We start from the raw sequence: 23,463 nt of genomic DNA on the forward strand, positions 1-23,463 counted from the left end.
AGTCAACTCCTGTGGTTAATGGGAGTACACTAGTCTGTTGAACACTAGCAGATGGGTAATGAAAAGAATTGAGTTTGACTTAGAGGGGTGTTAGGGGTACTATGAAAATGTAAATGAGTCTAATACATTTTGAAGCCTAAAATGAATTTTGTTAAGCCTGGTGATCTTCAAAAACTATTTGTCTGTCTGAAATAAGCAACTTTTTGATACACAAGTCTATTTAGAGTCACACTTTTTTTGAAAATATATTTAGGGGGTAAAGTACAGATTTATTCCATGCATATATTGCATAGTGGTGAAGTGTGGGCCTTTAGTGCACCCATTACCCAAAGAATGAACATTGTGCCCAATAAGTAATTTTTCAAACTTCACCTCTTTCCCACCCTCCTGCCTTTCATAGTCTCCAATGTCTATTATTTTGATTAAAGATACGCTTTGGAATATCCTTATTTTTCAATGCTATATTAGGTTATGAAATTTTTGCCTATTTATAAAATCATTGAATGACAAAAAGAAATGAGCAACTAAGTCACAAAAAGGTATAGAGGACTGTTACATGAGTGGCATTAAGTGAAAGATGCAACTGAAAAGGCCACATACTATATGATTCCAAAGATTTGACATTCTGGAAAAGGCAAAACTATGGAGACAGTGAAAAGATTACTGGTTGCTAGGGGCTCAAGGGGAGGGAGGGAAGAAGCGATGAACAGGTGGATCACAGAGGATTTTTAAGATGGTTAATACATGTCATTATACATTTGTTAAAATCATAGAACTGTACAACACAAAGTGTGAACCTTTATAGAAACTGTGAACTATGGTTAATAACAATGCATCAATATTCATTTATTAATTATAACAAATGTACTAGACTAATGCAAGCTGTTAATAATAGGAGAAACTGTTGTGGATGGGAAGAGTATATGGAATTCTATGTACTATCTGTTCAATTATGTTGAAAATCTAAAACCGTACTAAAAATGTCTATGAATTATTTTTAAAAGCTATTCTCATATGTTTAGTTCCCATTATTTTTATTAAAATAAGAATGGGTTTTTCCCCTAAAGAAAACAAATATTTTCTCTTTATAGGTTAAAAAAATAGTTTTCATTCTTAATATTGAAAAACACTTATGTGTTTGTTTTTACCATTAACTCAGTAGTTCAAAGTGACTAGCGCTTTTTGTTAAACACCAAGTCACTAAATTTCTATAGTTAAATAAAAAGATATGATGACAGTATATGTGTAATTTTATTAAACTGTAAGTTTTCCTCGGCATTGAGAATCCAGTAAGTAAAAGGTTAAGAATTCTAAGTTGTACATTTTTCAAATACATCCCACCTCTGAAGTAATAGGGATTTCCCAAAAAAGTTGACTTCATATAAAGGATTGTTTCCTAGTGGCTGAGGTCAGAGAGGGAAAAAAGCAGCCTTTGAAACAATGTATGCTCAATATTTAAGGTCTGTTGAGCCAGATGGCTATGAGGCGGAGAGAAGCGCATTCACCTTTTGTCTTCTTTATGTTATGGCTTCTGATTGTTCTTAGCACTCCCAGATGTTCCTTGCTTTAAACCTCTTTCTCTCCTCATTCCTAACCTCTAGTCTTCTGTATTTCTCCTGGAAAGGTCTGTGGAATTGCCTTTCCCATATTGTGCTGGGATTAAGTCTTTAATAATGCATTTCCAAACGACCACAGCATTTTACTCTAAGACTATGAAAGTGTTTTCTATCTTTCCTATCCTCACTCTTTAAAAGATCACCTATAATAGCTTAATTCATATTCTGAAAATAATTAAAATGAGGTCACCCTAGGATAAACTAATGCTGTGATGTGTGTGGTTTCACTTACAGCATCTCATTTCAAAGGTAATAAATGTATCTTTTAACTCTTAACTTTTAACACACTGCTAAAATTATTATACATGCCAGAATTTCCAGCATGTTTTTTATTTTAAATACGATATTTTCATGACCACGTAAAGTATCAGTAAGGCCTTCCAAGTTGCAAATTTTAGCAAATAGTGATTAAGTTACATAGGCTCATAAATATTAAAATAAAAACATGCAAATAAAACAGCAAAAACCCTTCAGCACCAAAAAAGGGAAAATATAGATATTAGTTGTAACATAATTAGTTATATAAAATTATATGTAGTTGTATAATTATATGTAGTTATATAAATAACTAGTTTTATATATGTAAATGCATGACTGTGATGCTTTACAAAATACTAAGGCTGTTTAAATCTTGAGAATATAAAATATTGTCGGTTTATGAATGTTCCAGCAAGACAGCAATATGAGGTGATTAATAGAGAAAATACCCCCAATGTATCATTCTAGTTATTGTTCTTGTAGTTTGCTATTTATTTGAAATTGAATAACTTAAAATTTTTAATACTATCAAAAGTTGTCTAAAGTGACAAGGCAAAGATTACTCTTAAAGAAACTTTGCAAGAAAAATGAGTACCTTTTTCTAACAGAATACAATATTCCCACACATTATTTTACCCTCAATATGTTAGCTAGGTAAACATTGCCCTTTCTGAAAATCTGCCATTAGTTTACATGTTCTTCCTATCAAACAAGCAGTATTTGCCTCTTGAGTAAGTAGTTAAAAAGAATATTTAAAATAACAGATAATCCTCTTATCATAAGGTTTTGATTTTATAAAAAGTACAATTGGATATTATCCTCTGAAAAAGTTTCAGATTTAAGCATGCACATTTAGTCTTGTTTTTTCACTGTTTATAAGAAAAATTTCATCAAAAATGAAAGCAAAGTAACTGTAAAAATACATCGCTTTCAAAGCAAAGAAGATTTTTCTGACAGGTATTAGAAAAAATCACTCATCTCATCCTTATGACTAATTTATCTATCTACAAATATAAAGTAATTTCTATACTGAATTAGCACATACCAAAGTGGATGGGAAACACTTAGATAACAAAACTCGAGGAGGACATCAGGCATTTGAAATGAATAATGATGGTGGAGGTGGGCAGAGAAGCCATGTGCTGGTGATAGGGTGATGGGGTGAACATAGGCAAAAGACAGTCTACGATAATAGAATAGGGGTGTTCCTTGTGAACTCAGAATGTAACCAGAAAGGAATAATGCAAAACTGTAGCTGCCTGGGAGTGGGAAAAGTTTGTACAACAAATAAATAGAGTGTGAGGTTTTTTGTTTTGTTTGTGTTTTTGTTGTTTTGTTTTTTTGTAAATTAGAGACACTGAATATGCGGTGACTGCGCCATCAGGAAAACTCACATTGACTAACACTGGTATTCCAAACATTTAAAAATACATTGCAGTGTTCATTTACTGCAATCCAGGGGTCATTTTTATACTGATTAAGAACACTGAGGTCCTGGACAAGCGTTGGATGCCCATTGAAACCATTTAACCAATCTTTTTAGCACAAATGAATTAATAGTGGCTTGCCAAGATGTAGTTGATGAAAGAAAGACAAATGGCAATTGAACAAGCGAATTTCTTCAAGGAAGTACAATAGAACATCAACTTGAACTCTGCACTGGACAGGCCAAGTCTGAGAAATCCCTGTCACACATGCACATCCTTTTCTGAGGGAAAACACCTCACCCACCTGCTGTTTCCCACACATTAGATATCAGTTCTCAGTCACTGCTGATCAGACCAGAACAGGGCACCAAACACAAAGCTGGCTAGAACGTTATGGTATGGCCTGAGGTTAAGCAAAAAGGAGATGGACCAAGAGATTTCTTCTATGGATTGAGTCAGTTAAAGTGGGAGTTAAAGCACAAAGGGTATGATGGACACATGGCAGATGAATCAGAGGGCATGATGGGAAATGTCTGAGGCAAAGTTGTCACAGGAACCGCCAATAAGCAGAGAAAGGCAATGAAATAGAGATCAAAGCAGGGTGCTGAGGGAGAACGACAGTGCTGCTTCTCTATAGCCTATACCTGGGACTTCCTTGGCCTGGATCCATTTCCAGTGATAGATCTAGGCCACATGTCGACTTGCAGTAACTCAAATATACAGAACCAAAAAATTCTGAAGTCTCAAAATTCTCTGTGTCTCAAATTCTACCCCTTTACAAAGAGAGTATAAAGACAGTAACCGTCTCGTTCGTGGAGGTGAGGCTACATCAGTTAATATGTGTAAAACCTACATCTACCAAGAGCTATGTAAATGCTAATTATTGCTTTATTAATTTTGAGTGACAAAATTCACAGCACAAGCTTTGTATTATTTTGACCTCAAAAGACCAAAGTCTGAGTCTTTTACCTACTATCAGGAAGAGGAATTCAGTATTGTGTCTGAAAATAGTGAAGTTATTTCCCTTGATGGCTATTCACCTGTGAGAACCATGTAAGTTTCATGTAAGGAAAATGTATGTGCTGCAGTCAAGAATAGGCTGAGGCAGACATTCAGTCCAACATGACTCAATGAGTTTGGAGCACAGCACACAGCCCCGCACATTAGGTAACCACGCCATGTGAGTTGCATTAGGTGATCACCCGCATGAGCTGGTGCCTGACTTGGAGCCACTATTGTCTGTAAAAGTTATAACCTGCTAACCCTACACATACAGCTCGCTCGTGCCTGAGCTCTCACTTCCAGGTGCCCAGGCTCACTCATGCCCAGAGAAAGAGTAAAGCCATGTTGAAACTCTCTACTATTCCTCAAGTGTTTTTCCAGTTATCCATCACCCCACCGACTCCCCTCAAACCTCAGTTAAAACCTAACATTTCTATTGCACATCAATTAAATTACTCTTTACTGATAATTACTAGCAAACACTGGGCAACCATATGACTCAGAATTCAGCTTTCTCTGAGAACATTAATTGGGCTTGTTTAGAGCTATAATGGTAACAATGTTGACAACTTTTCAGGTTACAACCATCCCTGGCAGTTTTTATAGCTGTTCTACTAAAAATGGACTAGACTTACCTTTGGGAGAAGTGGGCTAGGCAGCATTCAGAGCTAATAAAGAAACAAGGGTCATCTTCTTAGAGTTCATTAAAAATACTATCGCTATATTAAAGCAAATATATTTTATTGAGATGCGTACATTGTGGAATCACAAGCAGAGATTTTAAAAAATTGTCAATTTATGAAGCAGATCTTTGGGCATTGACCCCAAATCTAGATAGTAAAAGTTTAACTTGACTTTGCCATTAGGAGAACTTTGATGGAAAAAAATGAGAAGCTTAGCCATATTAGATAGCAACCTCCCATTTCACCATCTGTGGCATCAGAAGATTCAGCTCACAACACTAGTTAGGGTTCCGAATTTTCTAATTATAGATTGGCCTTTTACCAATTCATGTGGATTCTAAATCTTACTAATCTGTCTTCATCATAAACATAAAACCTCAGCCAAGGTCCTCACCTGAGGGTTGCCTCCAGCAATTTGCTATAATCTGGCTCCTAACAAATAGGAAGTATAAACCAAGAACCAGTCTCAGCATTTCATGCCTCCAGGCATTCTAAGTTTACCCTTGGATCAGAATTGAACACAAGCTGGCACCACATTCTCTGGGCTCCTCCCAGAACTATCTTTCTCTCTAATATTTTAATATTATGGTTTTGACTTTTATTGAAGGCCTTTACAAGAAAGAGCCGCATGAGGCCCATTTCTGCATTTGCTGTGAAATTGGCATAAGGACATTGTCCATTATATTACTCAATGTTCCCTACCTAAGACCCACAAGAGAACTTGGTCTGAGTTTAGTACCAGGAAAATAATGTGCCTTCCTTGAGAAAGCTGTAAATTTTCTTCTTTTCCATTAGTTATTTATGTAACTCACTGTGTGTGTGTGTGTGTGTGTGTGTGTGTGTGTGTGTGTGTGGTGTTTAACTTTGGAGGCCAAAACATATAGCCAGTTTTAATGTGCAATCATACCCACTGGACTGGCCTCTGCAGTTGGCATGCTTAATTCTTCTTTCTCCTCAACTTTCTTTCCTCTAACTTATTCTGATAATGTTAGTGTAAAGATTGTTTTCTATAAGCCAGCTAAAACCCATATTGGAAAGAGGATGAGTATACCCAAGTCAAATTTACAAATAGATTGCTTTACTTGATATAGATTTTTAAAATATATATTCAGTTTTGTTTCATAAAGTAATATCTAATTCAGTATAGGTTAAACACTTCATTCAATGTATAATTCAATGTGATGTAATCACGTCTTTGGCAAAATTTCCTAGACGTAAAGTTATAAATCAGGGAAAAAAATCCTTAGGGGCAGAATCACAGTAGCTGTAGTGAAAATCAATTCATTCATTCGTCATTTTACTAAAGTTGAGCATTTAACAAATGTTTCACAGTGCCAGCTTTGTGTAAAGCAGTATGCTGATCAGTGTGTAGAATAAAAACTTGGATTAAAAATGGATCACCCAAAATGAATTTATGGTTTAGCAAGGTGTTTACCAATCTTACTTAAAGCAGGATTGAAGTATTTCCTGTCTAGCAACACCTATGTCACTAAGCCACAATTTTCTTTTAATGAAGTTGGAAAAAAGGAAAAATTTTTGGGAAAAATTTTGTTACAAAGAAAAGAAAAACTTTACACAAAACATTAATAGGTAAGCTTCCCTCAAACTGAGTTATTTGATAAAAAAGAATTATGAGAAGTAAAAATACTAAGCATGACATTATTGCCATCTGTAAGTAGTTATATGTGTAGAATTTCTTTTATTTTAATGTGAGCAATATTCCTTCAAAATAGCACTTTCTTAAAGGCAGAAGGCATTACTGACAGTTGTATGTGGGCTGACAGTATAAACATTTTATCAGTGTCCTAAGCCCTCACACAGGAAGTAGGGTCATGGGAATATTTTCACAGCTTGCAGTTGGCCTTTCAGGGATTGAGGGTAGAAGGTTGCTACAATCATTTGCTTTTCATATTCTGCTTGTCTTTTTTCATGAGGTGAATAATGCAAGGGTCTGGACACCCACGCTGGATGGGGGTTTTGACTAGAGATCTGTTTAGATTAGTTACCAAGCTTCTCAGCTTGTGGTCATTGAAGGTCACTTGGTTGATGGCTAAAATTTCAATTGGAACCTTGTCATATAATCAGGATTTAAAGCCCAGCTGAGACTTTGTCTCTCCTGTGAAAGGGGAGGTTGTTTTATGATTAGCTTCAGAATGTTAAATTAGGTGTTGGCAATTATGAACCATTTTTGTAGCTAAAATTGCACTATAGAAACACCTGTCCAGAATAGCAAAGGAAGACAGGCTTAAAAAAAAAGTCATGATTCTCTTATGCACTGATTCTATTATGCATGAATAGTTCTACTTTCATTATCAAACCCTAGAATCCACACTTAACCACTCTTGAGAAAAAATACTTTTCGTATCTTTTAACAGTGATTTCCAAGAACAAGTACCAAATGAAGGATATTTTTTGTATGTGGCACAGAGAAATGATTTGCATAAAGATTCAGTTTTTAAAATGACTGAAATGTTGCCCAATTTATTTCCAATAATGTTTTTTTCCTTCCAGTAGTAGTCCTCATGTTCTTAGAAAAAGTCTATTGATAACCCATAAAATCATGTCCTAAAGTGGGCAAGGTTCAATAAATTCTTCTGTTATTTATTATAAAGGAGATTCAGTACCTTCAAGTAAGAGAGAATTGAGCAAAAAGAGAATCAAGAAGATAGGAAAGAAACTGAATAAATTTCAAAATTACTAAAGTCGTTCTTATCAAAATAATACATCTTTTTTTTTCCCCTTTCCAGGCCATGCTGGGATAGGGGCTTGGTACAGAGTGAGCACTGATGACACTAAACACACAGACACACACACACACACACACACACACACACACACACAGACACACAGTGTTTTGTCATATCTATATACACACATATACATATACACATACATTTGAGTGATATTGAAGTATAGATTTCCATTTCTGGCTAAGATGGAATCACAAGGACTGAAATCATCCTCCTGCCTAAAACAAAACAATTTAAACAATGGCTCTCAAGACACTGGACATCAGGCAATGAAGTAAGTGATCTTAAAGACGTGAGACCTTGCTTGCACCCAGCTTATTACTCCTTTCAGAGTTTCCAGCTGTAGAATAGGCAAGGGGGACCCAAGAGGAGCCTGGCAAACTCCCTGAGTTGCAGAGACAGAGCTGAGACCAAGGCAATCAGAGATCAGTAGACAAAGAGTACTGGAGAGGAGGGGGATGTACAGACGTAAAAAAATTCAAAAATCTGCTAAGAGTTCCTTTCAAGTGGCATTCAACATAGTACTGATTAGCACATACATGTAAGGAAATGACTGATGGATAAGAAAGAACCATCTAAGAAGATTAAGGGAACAGTGTCTGGAACTCACACAGGGGCTGGAATGGTGCTTCTTTCTATTAAACTGACTGGGAAAATTCGCTAGCATCGGGTACAAAATTCAAAAGAATCTTAATTAGTCCTAGTAAGCACTATTCTGGTCTCACCTAACGATTCTTAAAAGCAAGACCTAAAAATGACAGACTGTTTCCAAGAAATTTTACGATGCTGCAGATCAAAATTCGAGAATATTTGTAGGAATGCAAATCACTTAGGTTCAAATCCCATCTTCGCCACTTACCTGCTGTGTGAACTCAGGTAAGTTACTTAGCCTCTCTGATGCTTTGTTTCTTTATCCTTGAAGTAAGTATAATGGTGAAGTTGTTGTAAATATAAAATTAATCACAATATATGTAAATTATTTGTATATAGTAGGCTCTCACTAAATATTGTCCAGGAATGTCTTTCTAAAAAAAGCTAAACATGTACATAATGTGTAAATTACATATATATATATATATGCATATATATATACGTATATATATATGCATATATATATATATTTAACAGGCATGGAACAAGGTAAAATTCACAGTATCTGACATACAATCAAAGATTACCAACATGCAAGAAATGGGAAAATGCAACCAATAGTGAAGTTCAGTCACTCAACTAAAAGTGACCCAGAACTGATACAAGTATTAGAATTAGGTGAAAACAGCATTAAAACATATATGACTGTATTCCATATGTTCAAAATACTAAGTGAAGACATAGAAGATATTTAGAAACATCTAAACTGAATGTCTAGAGCAGGAGTCCCCAACACTGGGCCACAGACTTGGTACATGGCCTGTCAGGAACCAGGCCACACAGCAGGATGTGAGCCACGGGTGAGCCAGCCAAGCTTCATCTGTGTTTTCATCTGCTCCCCGCTGCTCACATTACTGCCTGAACTCCACTTTCTGTCACACCAGCAGCAGCATTAGATTCCCACAGAGCACAAACCCTATTGTGTACTGCACATGCAAGCCATCTGGGTTGTGTGTTCCTTTTGACAATCTAGTGTCTGATGATCTGTCACTGTCTCCCCCCACCCCTAGATGGGACTGTCTATTTGCAGGACAACAAGCTCAGGGCTCCCACTGAGCTTATTTTACATAGTGGTGAGTTGTATAATTATTTCATTATATATTACAATGTAATAATAACCGAAATAGAGAGCACAATAAATGCAATGCACTTCAACCATCCTGAAACCATCTCCCCAACGCCCTGTCTGAGGAAAAATTTTCTTCGGCAAAACCAGTCCCTGGTGCCTGAAAGATTGGAGACTGCTGGTCTAGAGATGTTCCTGACACCTCTACAATTTGAAAGTCACGTCTCTACACTGGAAAACTATCATGTGTAAGATGAAAATATGTTGGATAGGATTTATAGTTGATCAGATGCTGCAGAAGAAAAGACTAGTGAACTGGGAGATTTCACAATAGAAACTATTGAAAATGAAGTACACAAACACACAGAAAACAAGAATAAAATGAACAGACCATCAGTGAGTTTGGGGGCAACTTAATCAAATTATACGTTGTTAAAATATGCAGTCTACTGTATGTCAGTTATATTCAATAAAGCTGTTTAAAAATAAGAAATTTGACAGTACGCTGAAGAAATTTATAGTCTAGTCATTAAATCAAGGGAGATTATAAACAACATGCGACATAGTAGCACAGAGCATTACCACATTAAAAACACTAAGGTAGTATTCATGTGAAACAATTCTTACTAATAAAATTAAATCATACCTTTTCCATACAGAGAAGTTTTAGCATCTTATACTTTTCAATATCTTAAAATTTTCAGCATGTGTTAACAAACCTAATGCTACTGAAATAACATTTAGAATAACCTCTTTTAACCTTTATAAAGTACATTATCCCAATTCACATTTTCAACATACAATTAATTTTTTTAGAGATAAAACTTTTGAGTAGATTTAATTGCCAAAATAACTACCTCGGAAATAGAAATAACCTTCAATTATGAACTATGATCAAAAAGAGCTTTTTCATTTTTCACATTGTTTCATGAAATGACTTTCATTCCCCCATCACCTTCTAAGTAACTTTGACATAACATTTATTTTTTATCACTAATAAAATACTTTTGGTTGAATACAATTTAATGAGACAAAGCCTTTAGCCAATTCTAACACAAATAGATTTATATTTTGGGGAAAAGCACAGCCAGGTGCTAAAATGAAGCTCTCTTGTCTTGACATCATCCATGTTTGAATGCTTCAACCAGACTTTGTGGATTGCAAGGCATGAAGGCTTACTGAAGCTGACTTCTAAATCAGTGATAAGGAAACTTCTCCTGTCATTAATTCACTAAGAATATATGGATCTCTCTAGCAGTATTAGAAAACCAAATTTATCTTATTGTTTCACCATTCTCAAAGACTTTGCCTCATTGTTCCCTAAATAAATTAACTTCTGGAAGATAAAAACGAAGAAAATGGATAGAGAACTTAGAAGCTATAGAATAACAATGGAAAGTCCTCGCTTCTGAGAAATGTTTTCGGAAGAGTAAACAGAATTTTATGTTAACAGATTTTCTTTATTCTAGAACTACATCAGTTACATAGTGAACCATCAATTTAAGAACTTGTTACATTAAATGTCCACATATTGTAAGATGCAACCCAATGTCAGAAAGATTTGAGTCTTTCAATCAAGGAAACTTTACCATAATCAGAAGTTTAAAATTTTAATATACTTTAAACAAATATGTATATGAAAAGAGAACCTTGAAAGTAATACATCAGCTTCAATATAACTTTTATCTGTAGATACATTTAAGGAAACTTTCAAACATATATGACTTTACACCTGAATTCATATACTTCCAACTCTTCCTACACCTTTAGAAATTGTATGGTTATGGTGCAAAAGAAGGAATGAGTTTCTGTAGCCAGGAGAAGTGCGATTATTATTTGGTAGATTATAGATGTTTTCCTTTTACTTTTAAATATTTGCTTTTAGAAATTTGAATCTATCTGAATGCTACCTAATTCTTCCTCACATGTTTAGCTTCAGGTCCATCTTAAATTGCATAGTGAAATATTTTGCATATGTAACTTGCTCAGAAAAATTAAAGAGATAATGAGATTTAAAATATTTCAAAATTAGAAGTAAAGTTTATAAATTGACTCCCCTTTCATTAAATCTCTCTCAATCCACAATCTGTTCATCAATAATTACTAACTGGAACTTAACATATACAAAATATTTCATTACACTTTCATCAAGTGTAGAAACACAACCAAACACTAAAATCTCTAAATTGGTAATATTAACACATTAAACGTGAACACTGAAAGTTGTTTCCTTTACATAAATAAATGATGTCAATATCACTGGCTGAGTAGCCAACATCTGGAAAGCAGAAATGTTTTAAGGCTAGAGGAATGGAATGGGAATGTGAGGCTCCCCAAACTATTTCAAATATTTTGAAATATTTCAAGGTAATTATTGATGAGCAGATTGTGGATTGAGGACTCTTGGAAAAGATAGAATCTATGCAGGAGGAGGTTGTCTTCTATCTGGCTGAAATACCTTAGACATAACTCATTCAGTAGTCAAATAAGGCGGCCTTGAGAGCGACATTAATCTGAAGGAAAATAGTGCCTTCCCCACCATTCATTTTCAAGGCCTGACTTGCCTGCTCCTGCCTGTTTTCCTTGTTCATTAAAGCTCTCTTCATTTCATTTCTCTTCTGTTTTCTTGCTTGGCTCCCATCAGTGCTTCACTTCACACTAATTGCAGTTCTTATGAACTTCCTCCAAAGTAGTTGGTGCATGTAATTTGGAAGTGAGCTCCTAAAAAGTTTCTCATTAGTATACTGTAAGAGTTAGAACATACCAGGGTTTCAAATATTTTGGAAGATCTCTACAATTAGTCTTGAGTTTGAAAGACATGCTTTATGCTAGTAACAACCTGGATCACTTTCTTTTTTTACTGTTTTGAGAAATTCTTCTATATTAATGTATATAATATTCTTTTTGTAGATTTTTCTGGAAGAAGTTTCATAGCTTACGTCACATTCTGAGATATCTTTCCCTTCCCAAAAGGATCAAAGTCATGGTTCCATGTGCTTTCTTCACTCAACCAGTATTTATGAAGACTGTATTATTATCCTAATAGTATGTTTAATACTGAGAAACAGAGATGGGTAGTAGCTTCTTTCCTGAAGGAATTTTTTGGATAGACAAACATCTAAACTGACCACTGTAGTACAATGCAGCAAATTCTGTAATAAAAGTTGCTGAGTGCTTGTTAAGAACAGAGGAGGGAGAAACCGAGTCTAGGGAAAATTCGAAAAGTGTTCATCAAGTTGGGACATTGTTCATGGTCTGGGAACCCAAGGAGAAGATGAGCCATTGTTGCCCCATTCCTTGGATCATGGATGGATTAACTGTAACACGCAGCCATGGAGGGTTTAGAAACTGATAATCCTAGTCTCTCACCAGTACTTAAAAGGAGTGTAGTCCAAACTTCAACTGGCTTCAGAGATTCTATTGACTTCTCGCTCTCAAAGAATCTCTTCCACTTCCTAGTTACTTCTCAGTTTTCTGCAATATAATTCTGCATCCATTTTGAAATTACTCTGTCTGGGCATTCCTCTCCGGCCTCCTTATTTTGTCCCCATGCTTTTTTTCTACTACTAATGACTCTCAGAAAGTCTCTTCTCTGTTGAGCACAGTGGGCTGCCCATGAGCACTGGTGATTCCGTTAGCTGGGGCCCAGGAGTCCAAGTCCTGCCACGTCTCATCACTTTGCTAGTGGGGCTAGGCATGGCCACTTGAGGAAAAAGGATTCTGTTACTGCCCAGAGACGATTGCTCAAAAAGCTGTCGCTTCTGTTTTCTGCTACTCTTCTTGCTATGACTGCAGCTGGCAGTAAAAAGGGCAAGGTCTGTGATTATTCTACCTCCTCGCCTGCTTCTCCATAACCAGATGTATTGGATACTATTGGTGTTCCTTCACCTCTCTGTTGCCAGTTTTTTATGCCATTCCCAGCTCTGTGATCTACTAACTGCTTGCACCTGCAGCTTCTCAGAGGCCTGCTCTTAAGTGGCAGAAGCAGAGCTGGAAGTATCTGGAATTTACAAATCCTCATTCCTACCTGCCTTGCCCAGCCTGTAGCCAATGACTAACTGCAGCTAGCTGCAAGCAGACGCAATTCAAGCATTTGCCTGAAGGCAGGGCAATGTCTGAGGTGCAATATACACTCCAGAGTTCCCCAGAGGGTAAAGCCCAGCCAGGGACTCTACCTGAAATTACACCCTTTTTTGACTTTTTTCCCCTCACATACCCTGTTTTTCCTGTACCCATTGCTATTTCCTCTCCATAAACCAGTTACATGCAAATCCTCTCACGTCAGAATTTGTATTGTGGAAACTCAACTTAAAATAATAGGTTAATATCACTCTTGGAAGCCCCTGGTCTTGAGGAAGATGTTTCCCTAGCCCTCAGATCAAACACATACCTTATTGCTTGTCCCATATTGAAGAAGTTCCCAAGATGTTTGACAATCATCACATTTTTTTCTTTTTCAGGGAGACAAGTGTGGCCTTGCCTCAGGGCACCAACAAGGCAATCTCGAAATAGGCTAATATTAGTAGTTTCAGTATCTGGATTATACAATCTATGGTCACAAAACTTTTTTCAGAGTTTGAGCTGGGGTGGAGGGGAGAATCTCATAGTATGCTAATATTGCAGAAGAAAAGATTATCATAAGAATTCCAATATGACTGGAGAATAGTACATGCAGCTGTGAATGGTAGAAGATGAGAGCCCAGATGCTGGTGGGCTTTACACCACACTGAAGAGTTTGACCTGTATCCTACAAATATCAGGGGTGTTTAAATGAGGTAATGATATGAAGCAATGCATTCATGCATGCTTTTTATTAATAAAAGATAAAAGTCAGAATGAACTGAAGGAAATAACAAGGGAAGATGGCTGGACATACACATAGGGAAGTCATCTGCACATGGAAATATAGCTCATAATATAACACTGTTGATAAAAATGGGATTAGGTAGGGCTGCAGTAAAATAAAATAAATGAAGATCAAGCATAGAACCTTTACATTCTGAGGGAACGCCCATACAATGCAATGGGTGAGCCCAGTGAAATGTGGAAAAGCAAATACATAGAAACTAGGAGAGATTAGTGATGGCAGCGGTGGCCTGCCTAGAGCAGCTGCTGCCACGACTCCAGCTGCCCTGGGGGAGGCTTGGCTGGGGCTATGTGCTGCCTATAGCTGGTGGGAGCGGGAACAGGCAGAAGCCCCACGCCCTTCTGAGTTGATAGGGTGGAAGCTTCCTACTCCTTGGTTGCAGCCGCAGACCCAGGCCTCCCTCTACTCTTAGGAGCAGGTAGCAGGCAGGAGCCCCACCCTACAGGGTCCCATTGCGGCGGCCCAAGCTGTGGCTGTGGACCTGGACATCTCTGTACTCTCGGGCCCAGGAAGGCTCCCCTGCTCCTGCAGCCTCTGAAGTGCCTGCTCCCGCTGCCTGGCCTCTCATTGCTGGCAGCACCTGCTCCAATCTCAGAGTAAAGTTGAGGCTGAGCCTGGGCACTGTCACAGCCTGGCTGGGTGTGTTCTCACTCAAGGCAGTGCTGACACAACAGCCCCCTGCTGCCACAGCTCCCTCCAGACATTGGGCTCCAATGAGCAGGGGACAGGGGCTGAGGGGATGCTGAGGGTAGCTCCTTGGTTGCCTGCAGGTGCCCCTCAGCATGGACAGCTTGGGCACCATGAACAGCAGCCGGAGGCAGACAGGTTCCTGGGCAGAAAGGGGCAGGTCTCCCATGAAACCCCACCTTCAAGTAAGGAAGACCTGGATCTTGCAGGAGTCCCACAGAGGAAGTGGTAACCTATGGTGCTTTTCCTGGACCCACCCATGGCTGCCCATGGACTAATCAGCATGCACTTCCTCTGTCTGAAGCCCATAAGTCTCCTGTCCGACCACAGGTCTCAGACTCGGAAAGGTAATGGGAACACCAGCTGAAGAGAGGAGTTACCCACCCCAGGGTCTCCTTTCTGCTGAGAGCTGAACACTTGCCAAGACACCTTGCCTGCAGAGCTACACACCATCGTAGCTACCCACTGCAGGTCTCCTCTGAGCTATTCTGTTGCTTAATAAAACTCTTCTTTGTCTTGCTCACCCTTCACTTGTCTGCATACCTCATTCTTCCTGGACACAGAACAAGAACTCAGGACCCAGCGAATGGTGGGGCTAAAAGAGCTGTAACGCAAACAGGGCTGGAACATGCCCCTTGTTTGCCATGTTGCAGGTGACAAGAGAAGAGAAGACTGCAGTCCTTTGGGGACCCAAGACCTAGGACCTCCCCAAGCCAGGCTGCGACACCCTCTTTGGGGTTCTGCAGTTCCTGACATCTCCAAGCTTCTGGGCACCACCACTGATCCTGGTGCCAGCTGTGGAAGCTGCTTGCAATAACCTGGTCCAGCCACAGCCTTGCAGGGAGCCGGCACTCATGCCAGCACCTGGAGCTGCCTGCCCCGCCACAGCCAGCATGCCTGACTGTGCATAGTGGCCGGACCCCACACTTACTCACACACCCCTCACTGCTCTGTGCCTGGCTCATCCTTGGCAGGCATGGGATCCAGGCTGGTAGTGTGAACTGAGTGCAGCCTGGCAGGCCAAGTGGGTGTAACAAGCCTAGTGGGCCCAAGCAAAACTTGGGCAAAGGTGCCACTGGCCACAGAAGTTTCTGTCTGATGAAGTGATGCCCCAAGAATCCCATGGCATTAATATCCTAGAATTCTTACAAGAAATAATATTAAACATCAAATTCTGTAGGGAAATTAAATAATGTGACAAAAAGCAAAAGATTTGGTGATGAGAATGTCATTTGTGACTCAAGGAAGGACAGTCTTCTTAGGGTGATAAGAAAGGACACCAGATTGTAATAAGTTAAGGACTGTGTGAAATTCAAGGAAGTGGAGATAGTAAGTGTGTTCTTTTTTTTTTTTTAACTTCCCCCTACCCTGTGAAGCACATTAAGCATAGTTGAAAGAGAAATTAATAAGTAGCTTAATTAGGATCTAGGGATAAGAAAACATATTTTTGCGGGTAAGGAAGACTTGGACATATCAATATAACTAGAGGAGGATTTCAGAAGAAAAAAGAAATGTGGGATATTTACAGAAAGGGGACCTAAATGATGATCAAGGTCCTAGAGTATGGGGAAAGGATTTCGTATCAGTCAAGGTTCTCCAGGGAAGCAGAACCAAAAGGATGTACATAGGAAGAAATTTGCTATGAGGAGTTGGCTCACTCAGTTATGAAGGCTGAGAAGTCCCATGATCTGCCAACTGCAAGCTGAATCCCCAGGAAAGCCAGTGGCTAATTTCAGTCTGAGTCTGAAGGCCTGAGATCCACAGGAGCCGACGTTATAAATCTCAGTCCAAGGGCAGGAGAAAGCTGATGTCTCAGCTCAAGCAGGCAAGCCAGAAACAAAAGGCAACAAATTTCTCCTTATTTCCCCTTTTATTCTATTCAGGTCCTCAATGGATTGGATGATGCCCACATATATTGGAAGGGTGATATTTACTGAAGCCACTGATTCAAATGCCAATATCACCTGGAAATTCCCTTGCAGACACACCCAGAAATAAGGTTTAATTGGAGCACTCCTTGTTGATGCACAAAATTAACCATCACAGATATCTTAGAGAGAAGACCCAGGGATACCTTGCTCTAAAACAGGAGAGAAGATGGATAAGAATGGACTCCACAAGAGGAGGCCGGCATGCCAGGGAGAAAGGGTCCCAATTGTCCTTCCCTTGTTTGAGGAATCAGGCAGAGTTGACTGCTGGGGCTTAGAGAGATGGGATTAAGAAGACAAAATGAGCAGAATAAAAAAAAATCTGAACAGTAAACACAGAAAATATAAAAGGGCCAAAATTATACACAAGAAAAAGAATTATCCAGTGGTACTGAGGGACCAGTTGGTTTGGAAAAAATGTGTAGTGGTACCATTCAGCACCTTCACAGAATTCTAACCTTCTGCACCAAGGAAAAATAGTAAAGAAGAAGGATGGTTATAAACAAAAGGAATGGGCATATTTGTTTTTGATTGTGTATTGCCATCGTGGTGGCTGGAAGCAGATAATGGCTAAAGAAAGACGAAATAGGAGAGAAATTGAGGGTGCTGATGTCTAGGGATTGTCTAGAGTTGGAAAGAAATTGATTTCAAAAGGAAATTGTCAAATCTAGCGAACCAGTAAAACATAGCAGGCAAGGAGAAGAGGATAAAGACATCTTCAGAGAGAGGACGAGCCTTCACAACGGGTAATGATAGTAAGGGAGGCCCAACATGGGCAGAGAGGGTGTGCTGCGGTATGGGGATGGACAGCTGCTGGGCAGTGAAAGCCCATTGGAGCTAGTAAGCTAACTGCACGCAAACAGAGAAGGGGGAAATGCCAGATGACCTTTGAAAGGAAAGAGTGTAAAGCTTAATGGAAGCTCAGACATTTACTGAAGCCACTGATTCAAATGGCAATATCACCTGGAAATTCCCTTGAAGACACACCCAGAAATAACATTTAATTCAAACGCTCCTTGACCCAGTCAAGTTGATGCACAAAATTAACCATCACAGACATCTTAGAGAGAAGGCCCAGGGACACCTTGCTCTAAAACAGGAGGGAAGATGGATAAGAATACATTCTGCAAGCTGAGGCCAGCATGCCAGGGAGAAAGGGGCCTTCCCTTGTTTGAGGAATCAGGCAGAGTTGACTGCCGGGGCTTAGAGAGATAGGGTTAAGAATGACAGGAAGAAGTGAAAGTGAAGATGATACCCATATTCCTAACTTCTTGCCCTGAAAACTAGAAGGATAAGAGTATCCCTAACAGAATGGTATAAACAGGGAAACAGATCCAAGTTGAGAGGGAGATGAAGTTAGTGTAAGATGTGAGGAAACATGCAAGTGAAAATTTCCTCTAGACTGCTGGAAATACACTGGAAATATGAACTGAAATATTCTTGGGGTCAGGCCTTGAGTGTTCTGTTTTTAGATCTCAACAACTTCTGGCCTCATATATTGACCTGTTGTCACTAGGACAACCTTCCCCCACGCCATCTAGTTTTCTCCAGTGATTAACAACTTAAAATTTATACTGTAATCATTCCAAATAATTAAAACCTAGCAGAAGCCAAGTGCAGTGGCTCATGCCTGTAACCCTAATGCTTTGGGCGGCCGAGACAGGAGGACTGCTTGAAGCTAGGAATTTTAGACCAAGATACACAGCATAGTGAAACCCTATTTCTACAAAATATTTAAAAATTAGCTAGGCATGGTGACATGTGCCTGTAATCTTTGCTACTTGGGAGCCTGAGGCAGGAGGATCATTTGAATACAGGAAGTTGAAGCTGCATTGAGCTAAGATTGCGCCACTGCACTCCAGCCTGGGTAACAGGGTCATTGAGACCCTGTCTCAAGAAAAAAAAATCTGGAAGGCAGACATAAAATATTTCAACTGGAACACTAAATCACAGATGGAATTCAGGATATGGTCACTTTTGTAAAATAACTTGACTTGTAATTGATAAACAGCAGTATGGCGATATTGGAGCTGGATAGTGGTTGATTCACACGCAGTGGGGTGGGAGGAGATGGGAGGGATGAAAAGAAGAAAAGCACCTGCCATGCTTATAAAAGTCATCAAGCATTGGCTTAAATTTTGGTACAGGTCTGCCTGGGGGCGTTATGAGGATGTTCTGTATGGCCAAATGCGTAATTTCTAGCCATTAGGATGCTTAAAACTTTAGGCAATGAAGTGACTTAAAATACATATACCCTTCGGGCCTAATGGAGTTAATTCTCCTTCAGAAACCTAGATTTTATTTTTCTCTTCAAAGGAAGATCATGCTCATCATATTGCAAAATAATTTATTCATCATAAGTACATATGTATTAGTAATTTATGGCTTACAAATATTGTCTCTAGAACTCTTCTGTTATCCATAGCACTGTATAAATCGTCTTTATTAAGCTGAGTCCATGAGATATATCTGCTAATTCTGAGGTTAATGCAAAAGACATGGAGATTAGCCTCTCAATCCAACTAACCAATATGTCGTTTTTTATATCACTCTCTTTTTTTCTTTTCCTACTTGAGTATCACCACTTTGGCACAATAAAGTTTTATATTTCTTATTAGAAAAAGTAAACTTTTTTTTCAAATTATAATAATACACTAGTTTGGTGGTTCAATTTTGCAACTTGCATTATTTCTTCCACTCAAAGCACAGATGAAACAGCTTATCCTAAAGTATATGAAGTTATTATCCAACCTGGAAGACTTAATTTATCAGCTTCCTTCCCAAGTATTTAATGAAACAATTCTATCCATAGCCCAACAAAATCCCTTTTATGACTAAGGGTGTATCCTTCCAGTGACTGACCAAGCACAGGTGTTGCTCATGAGGACTTAGAAATGAAATGCTCTCCCCAGAGTGCACAACTTCTTACGAGAATATTCAGAGTACAGTGTGTTCCAGGCATGCAGCACCTGTTACTCACTTGTTTAAATGTCTCATGAAGGGGACAGAGAAAAAATAGTTTCTCTCTGTCTCTGGGAACATACATAAATTTAGCATACAGTTCTTTTTCGGCCAAGCACAAGTTTGAATTACCTTAAGAAAGGCCATAAGATAAAATTTCTTGAAGATGCTTTTCACATTACAGTTTATTCCATAAAATGAGAGAGGAGGTGGTGGCCAGGAGAAGGGAGGATAAAGATGGAGATTAAAGGACTGAAAAGCAAAATGGAGGGCAAGACAACACATCCAGAAATGAAGCTGGGCCAAAAAAGGGAACTCATCAATTCATCCCTAATAGTAATGCCTGCATTATGTCAAAGTATTTGATCTTCTAATTCTATTCAATTGTGGTCATGTGAGATCCAGGTAGCTGGTTTCTAAATATTGAAAAATCTCTTTCTATGTATGAAGATGTTACTGACCAACTTGACTTAGGAAATAGACTGAATTTGTATCTTTTTGCTATATTTTGAGGTGAACTCAATCTAAATAGGAGACCTGAATGTTTTCTTTTCCCATGAGACCAACCAGCCTTAATCTCATTAAAATCATACTGGTAGCTGGGCGTGGTGGCTCACACCTGTAATCCCAGTACTTTGGGAGGGTGAGACAGGTGGATCACTTGAGGCCAGGAGTTTGACACCAGCCTGGCCAGCATGATGAAACCCCACCTCTACTAAAAATACAAAAATTAGCAAGGTGTGGTGGTACATGCCTGTAATCTCAGCTACTCTAGAGGCTGAGGCATGAGAATCACTCAAACTAGGGAGGCAGAGGTTGCAGTGAGCTGACATAGTACCACTGCACTCCAGCCTGGGTGATAGAGCAAAACTTTGTCTGAAAATAAATAAATAAATAAAATTATACTGGAAAAATCCCTAAAATATATGGGTCCAACATTAATTTATTAAGTTTCTTGTTAAGTAGATGATACGGTTTGACTGTGTCCCCACCCAAATCTCACCGTGAACTGTAACAATCCTCATATGTCAAGAGTGGGGCCAGGTAGAGACAATTCAACCGTGGGTGCAGTTCCCTCCATACTGTTCTCATCGTAGTAAATAAGTCTCATGGTATCTGATGGGTTTATAAAGGAGAGTTCTTCCGCACAAATTTTCTTATGCCTGCCACTATGTAAAACATGACTTTGCTTTTCATTCACCTTCCACTATGATTGTGAGGCCTCCCCAACCATGTGGAACCGTGAGTCAATTAAACTCTTTCCTTTACAAATTACCCACTCTTGGGTGTGTCTTTATTAGCAGTGTGAGACAAGACTAAAACAGTATAGTCATTGATATTGCTGAAACCAAGGAACATTGGAAAGGGAAGCATGAATTAAGAGCACATTCTCACTTAAATCAATATAGCAATGATTGAAAGCAAATCATGATTTGTTACTGCAGAATGCACATAGTAAGTGCTTCCCCAAAGTACATGTGCGTAAGTTGCATACATACCCAGGCATATACTGACAGGCACACACATACACACACACACAAACACACACACACACACACACACATGCACTCTGTGGTGTTCAAAGCTGTGAATGCTGAACACCTGCATCGCTTCAGCATTTCATTACGATATTAAAGTAAAACATCTGTACACACTTTGGACTTCTGTCACTTATATGTACCACTGTTTATTAATAGCCACTTTGTGAGTCGTTTTTCAGCCTTCTGGGGCTGCTTTTAGAATTGCAGACATACTCAGAAGAAGGGAATTCAAGGTCAGCAGTCAGTGTTAAGCAAGTCCTATATTTATAAAAATTTTAGAAATGAATAACTTATCATTCTTCGTCTCCATCCTTGCTGGGCTCAGGACCAGCCACTATTTTCACCAAATCTTTTTTTAACACAGGGATGAACATCTAGCGGGCATCTGTGGTTCAAGCTCACTCAAGGTTTGTCACTCTGGTGATTGGCTAAGGAATAACAGTTTGGAATCAGCTCTGCCTTCTCTTCCTGCCAATCTGGCTCACCTCAGGACCAGGTGCAAATTTCAGGGGACCATCCAGCCTCTGAAAACCTTCACAGTCACTGAAGTTCTTTCCAGGAAGGATAAGAATGTGCAGTGATGGACAATATATATTTTTGTTATTGTATTTCTGCATATGTGTTTTGTTTACTCTACCCTCCCCCCTTTTTTTAAATTAGCTTTTCATCAAACTGGAGTGAGGGCAAGTGCTAGGTTTTGGACTCTGATCTGCCTTTGAAGTCTCTTCCAAATACAAACACTTCATTTTCCTTGTTTATTATGGAAAAATAAACAGTGAAGGTTTTGTATAATATTGAGTCTGTAGTCAATGTATAATATGGGTAAACAAAAAATTATACATAGAATTATGAACAAAGCCATAAATATCAACAATTAAAATAAAAGCTATAGAAAGCATCATAAAATGAATGTATTTGGTCACATGTGAAAGTCTTCCCAGGAAATGATTAAACCATATAATGGGAATTCCTTAAATTCATCAGGAAACCAGGTACTTCCCTGGAATCTCACTAAAAAGACATAAATTTAAAATGTAAATAATATCTGACAAAGAATAATGAAATAATGCATACTACCATATATCATACAGAGTGGACACTTCATAAATATTTTTTCTCACTCAAATAATTGTGCAATCTATTTTTTAACAGGAATCAGTAGAATTCATGAGGAATAGAGAAAGAAGAGTGGAATTATTAGAGCTGTCCAGTGGTAATTCCTGGCTTCCCAATTTAATCATTCTATTTATTTTGGCAGGCACCTACTTACATGAGGGATGTGGCATCAGGTTAGGTAATGGGACAACGTTAACCATAAAGAACACTTAACTTTACTATAAGAGCGTTTAGGCCTTTACTTGGCTTCTGAATTAATACATTGCAATTCTCTTTAAAGCATAAATTTCTGACAAGTGTTGTTATGATGTGAATCTATCCCTCACAGTCTGATCACCAGATCTGTGATTTTTAAATTGATGGAACCAAGACATTTCCACTCCTCTCCTCTCAAAATCCAACCCCTGGCCAGGTGCAGTGGCTCACACCTGTAATCCCAGTACGTTAGGGGGCCAAGGTGGGCAGATCACAAGGTCAGGAGATTGAGACCATCCTGGCTAACACGGTGAAACCTGGTCTTTACTAAAATTACAAATAATTAGCCAGGCTTGGTGCAGTCCCAGCTACTCGGGAGGCTGAGGCAGGAAAATCGCTTGAACCTGGGAGGCCAAGGATGTAGTGAGCTAAAATGGTGCCACTGCACTGCAACTAGGGCAACAGAGGAGACTCCGTCTCAAAAAAAAACCAATCAAATAAATAAATAAATTCAACCCATAGAATTCAGGAAAATAGAACAAAAACAAATAAACAAAAAATTGAATATATGTATTCATTAGGAATTAATAGATATCTATAGTTCCAAGTCAGAGTTTGAAGACTAAAGTCAATGTAGGAACAATAAATAACTTAGGAGAGTAGGGGAGAATAAGCCCTTGCAGGTGGATATGCTAAGATATTTGGCCCCTAAAGT

This window comes from Sapajus apella, unplaced genomic scaffold, assembly GCF_009761245.1.
Source record: "Sapajus apella isolate SASKATOON/1434 unplaced genomic scaffold, GSC_monkey_1.0 scaffold8, whole genome shotgun sequence".
In the NCBI taxonomy this organism is placed as follows: domain Eukaryota; kingdom Metazoa; phylum Chordata; class Mammalia; order Primates; family Cebidae; genus Sapajus; species Sapajus apella.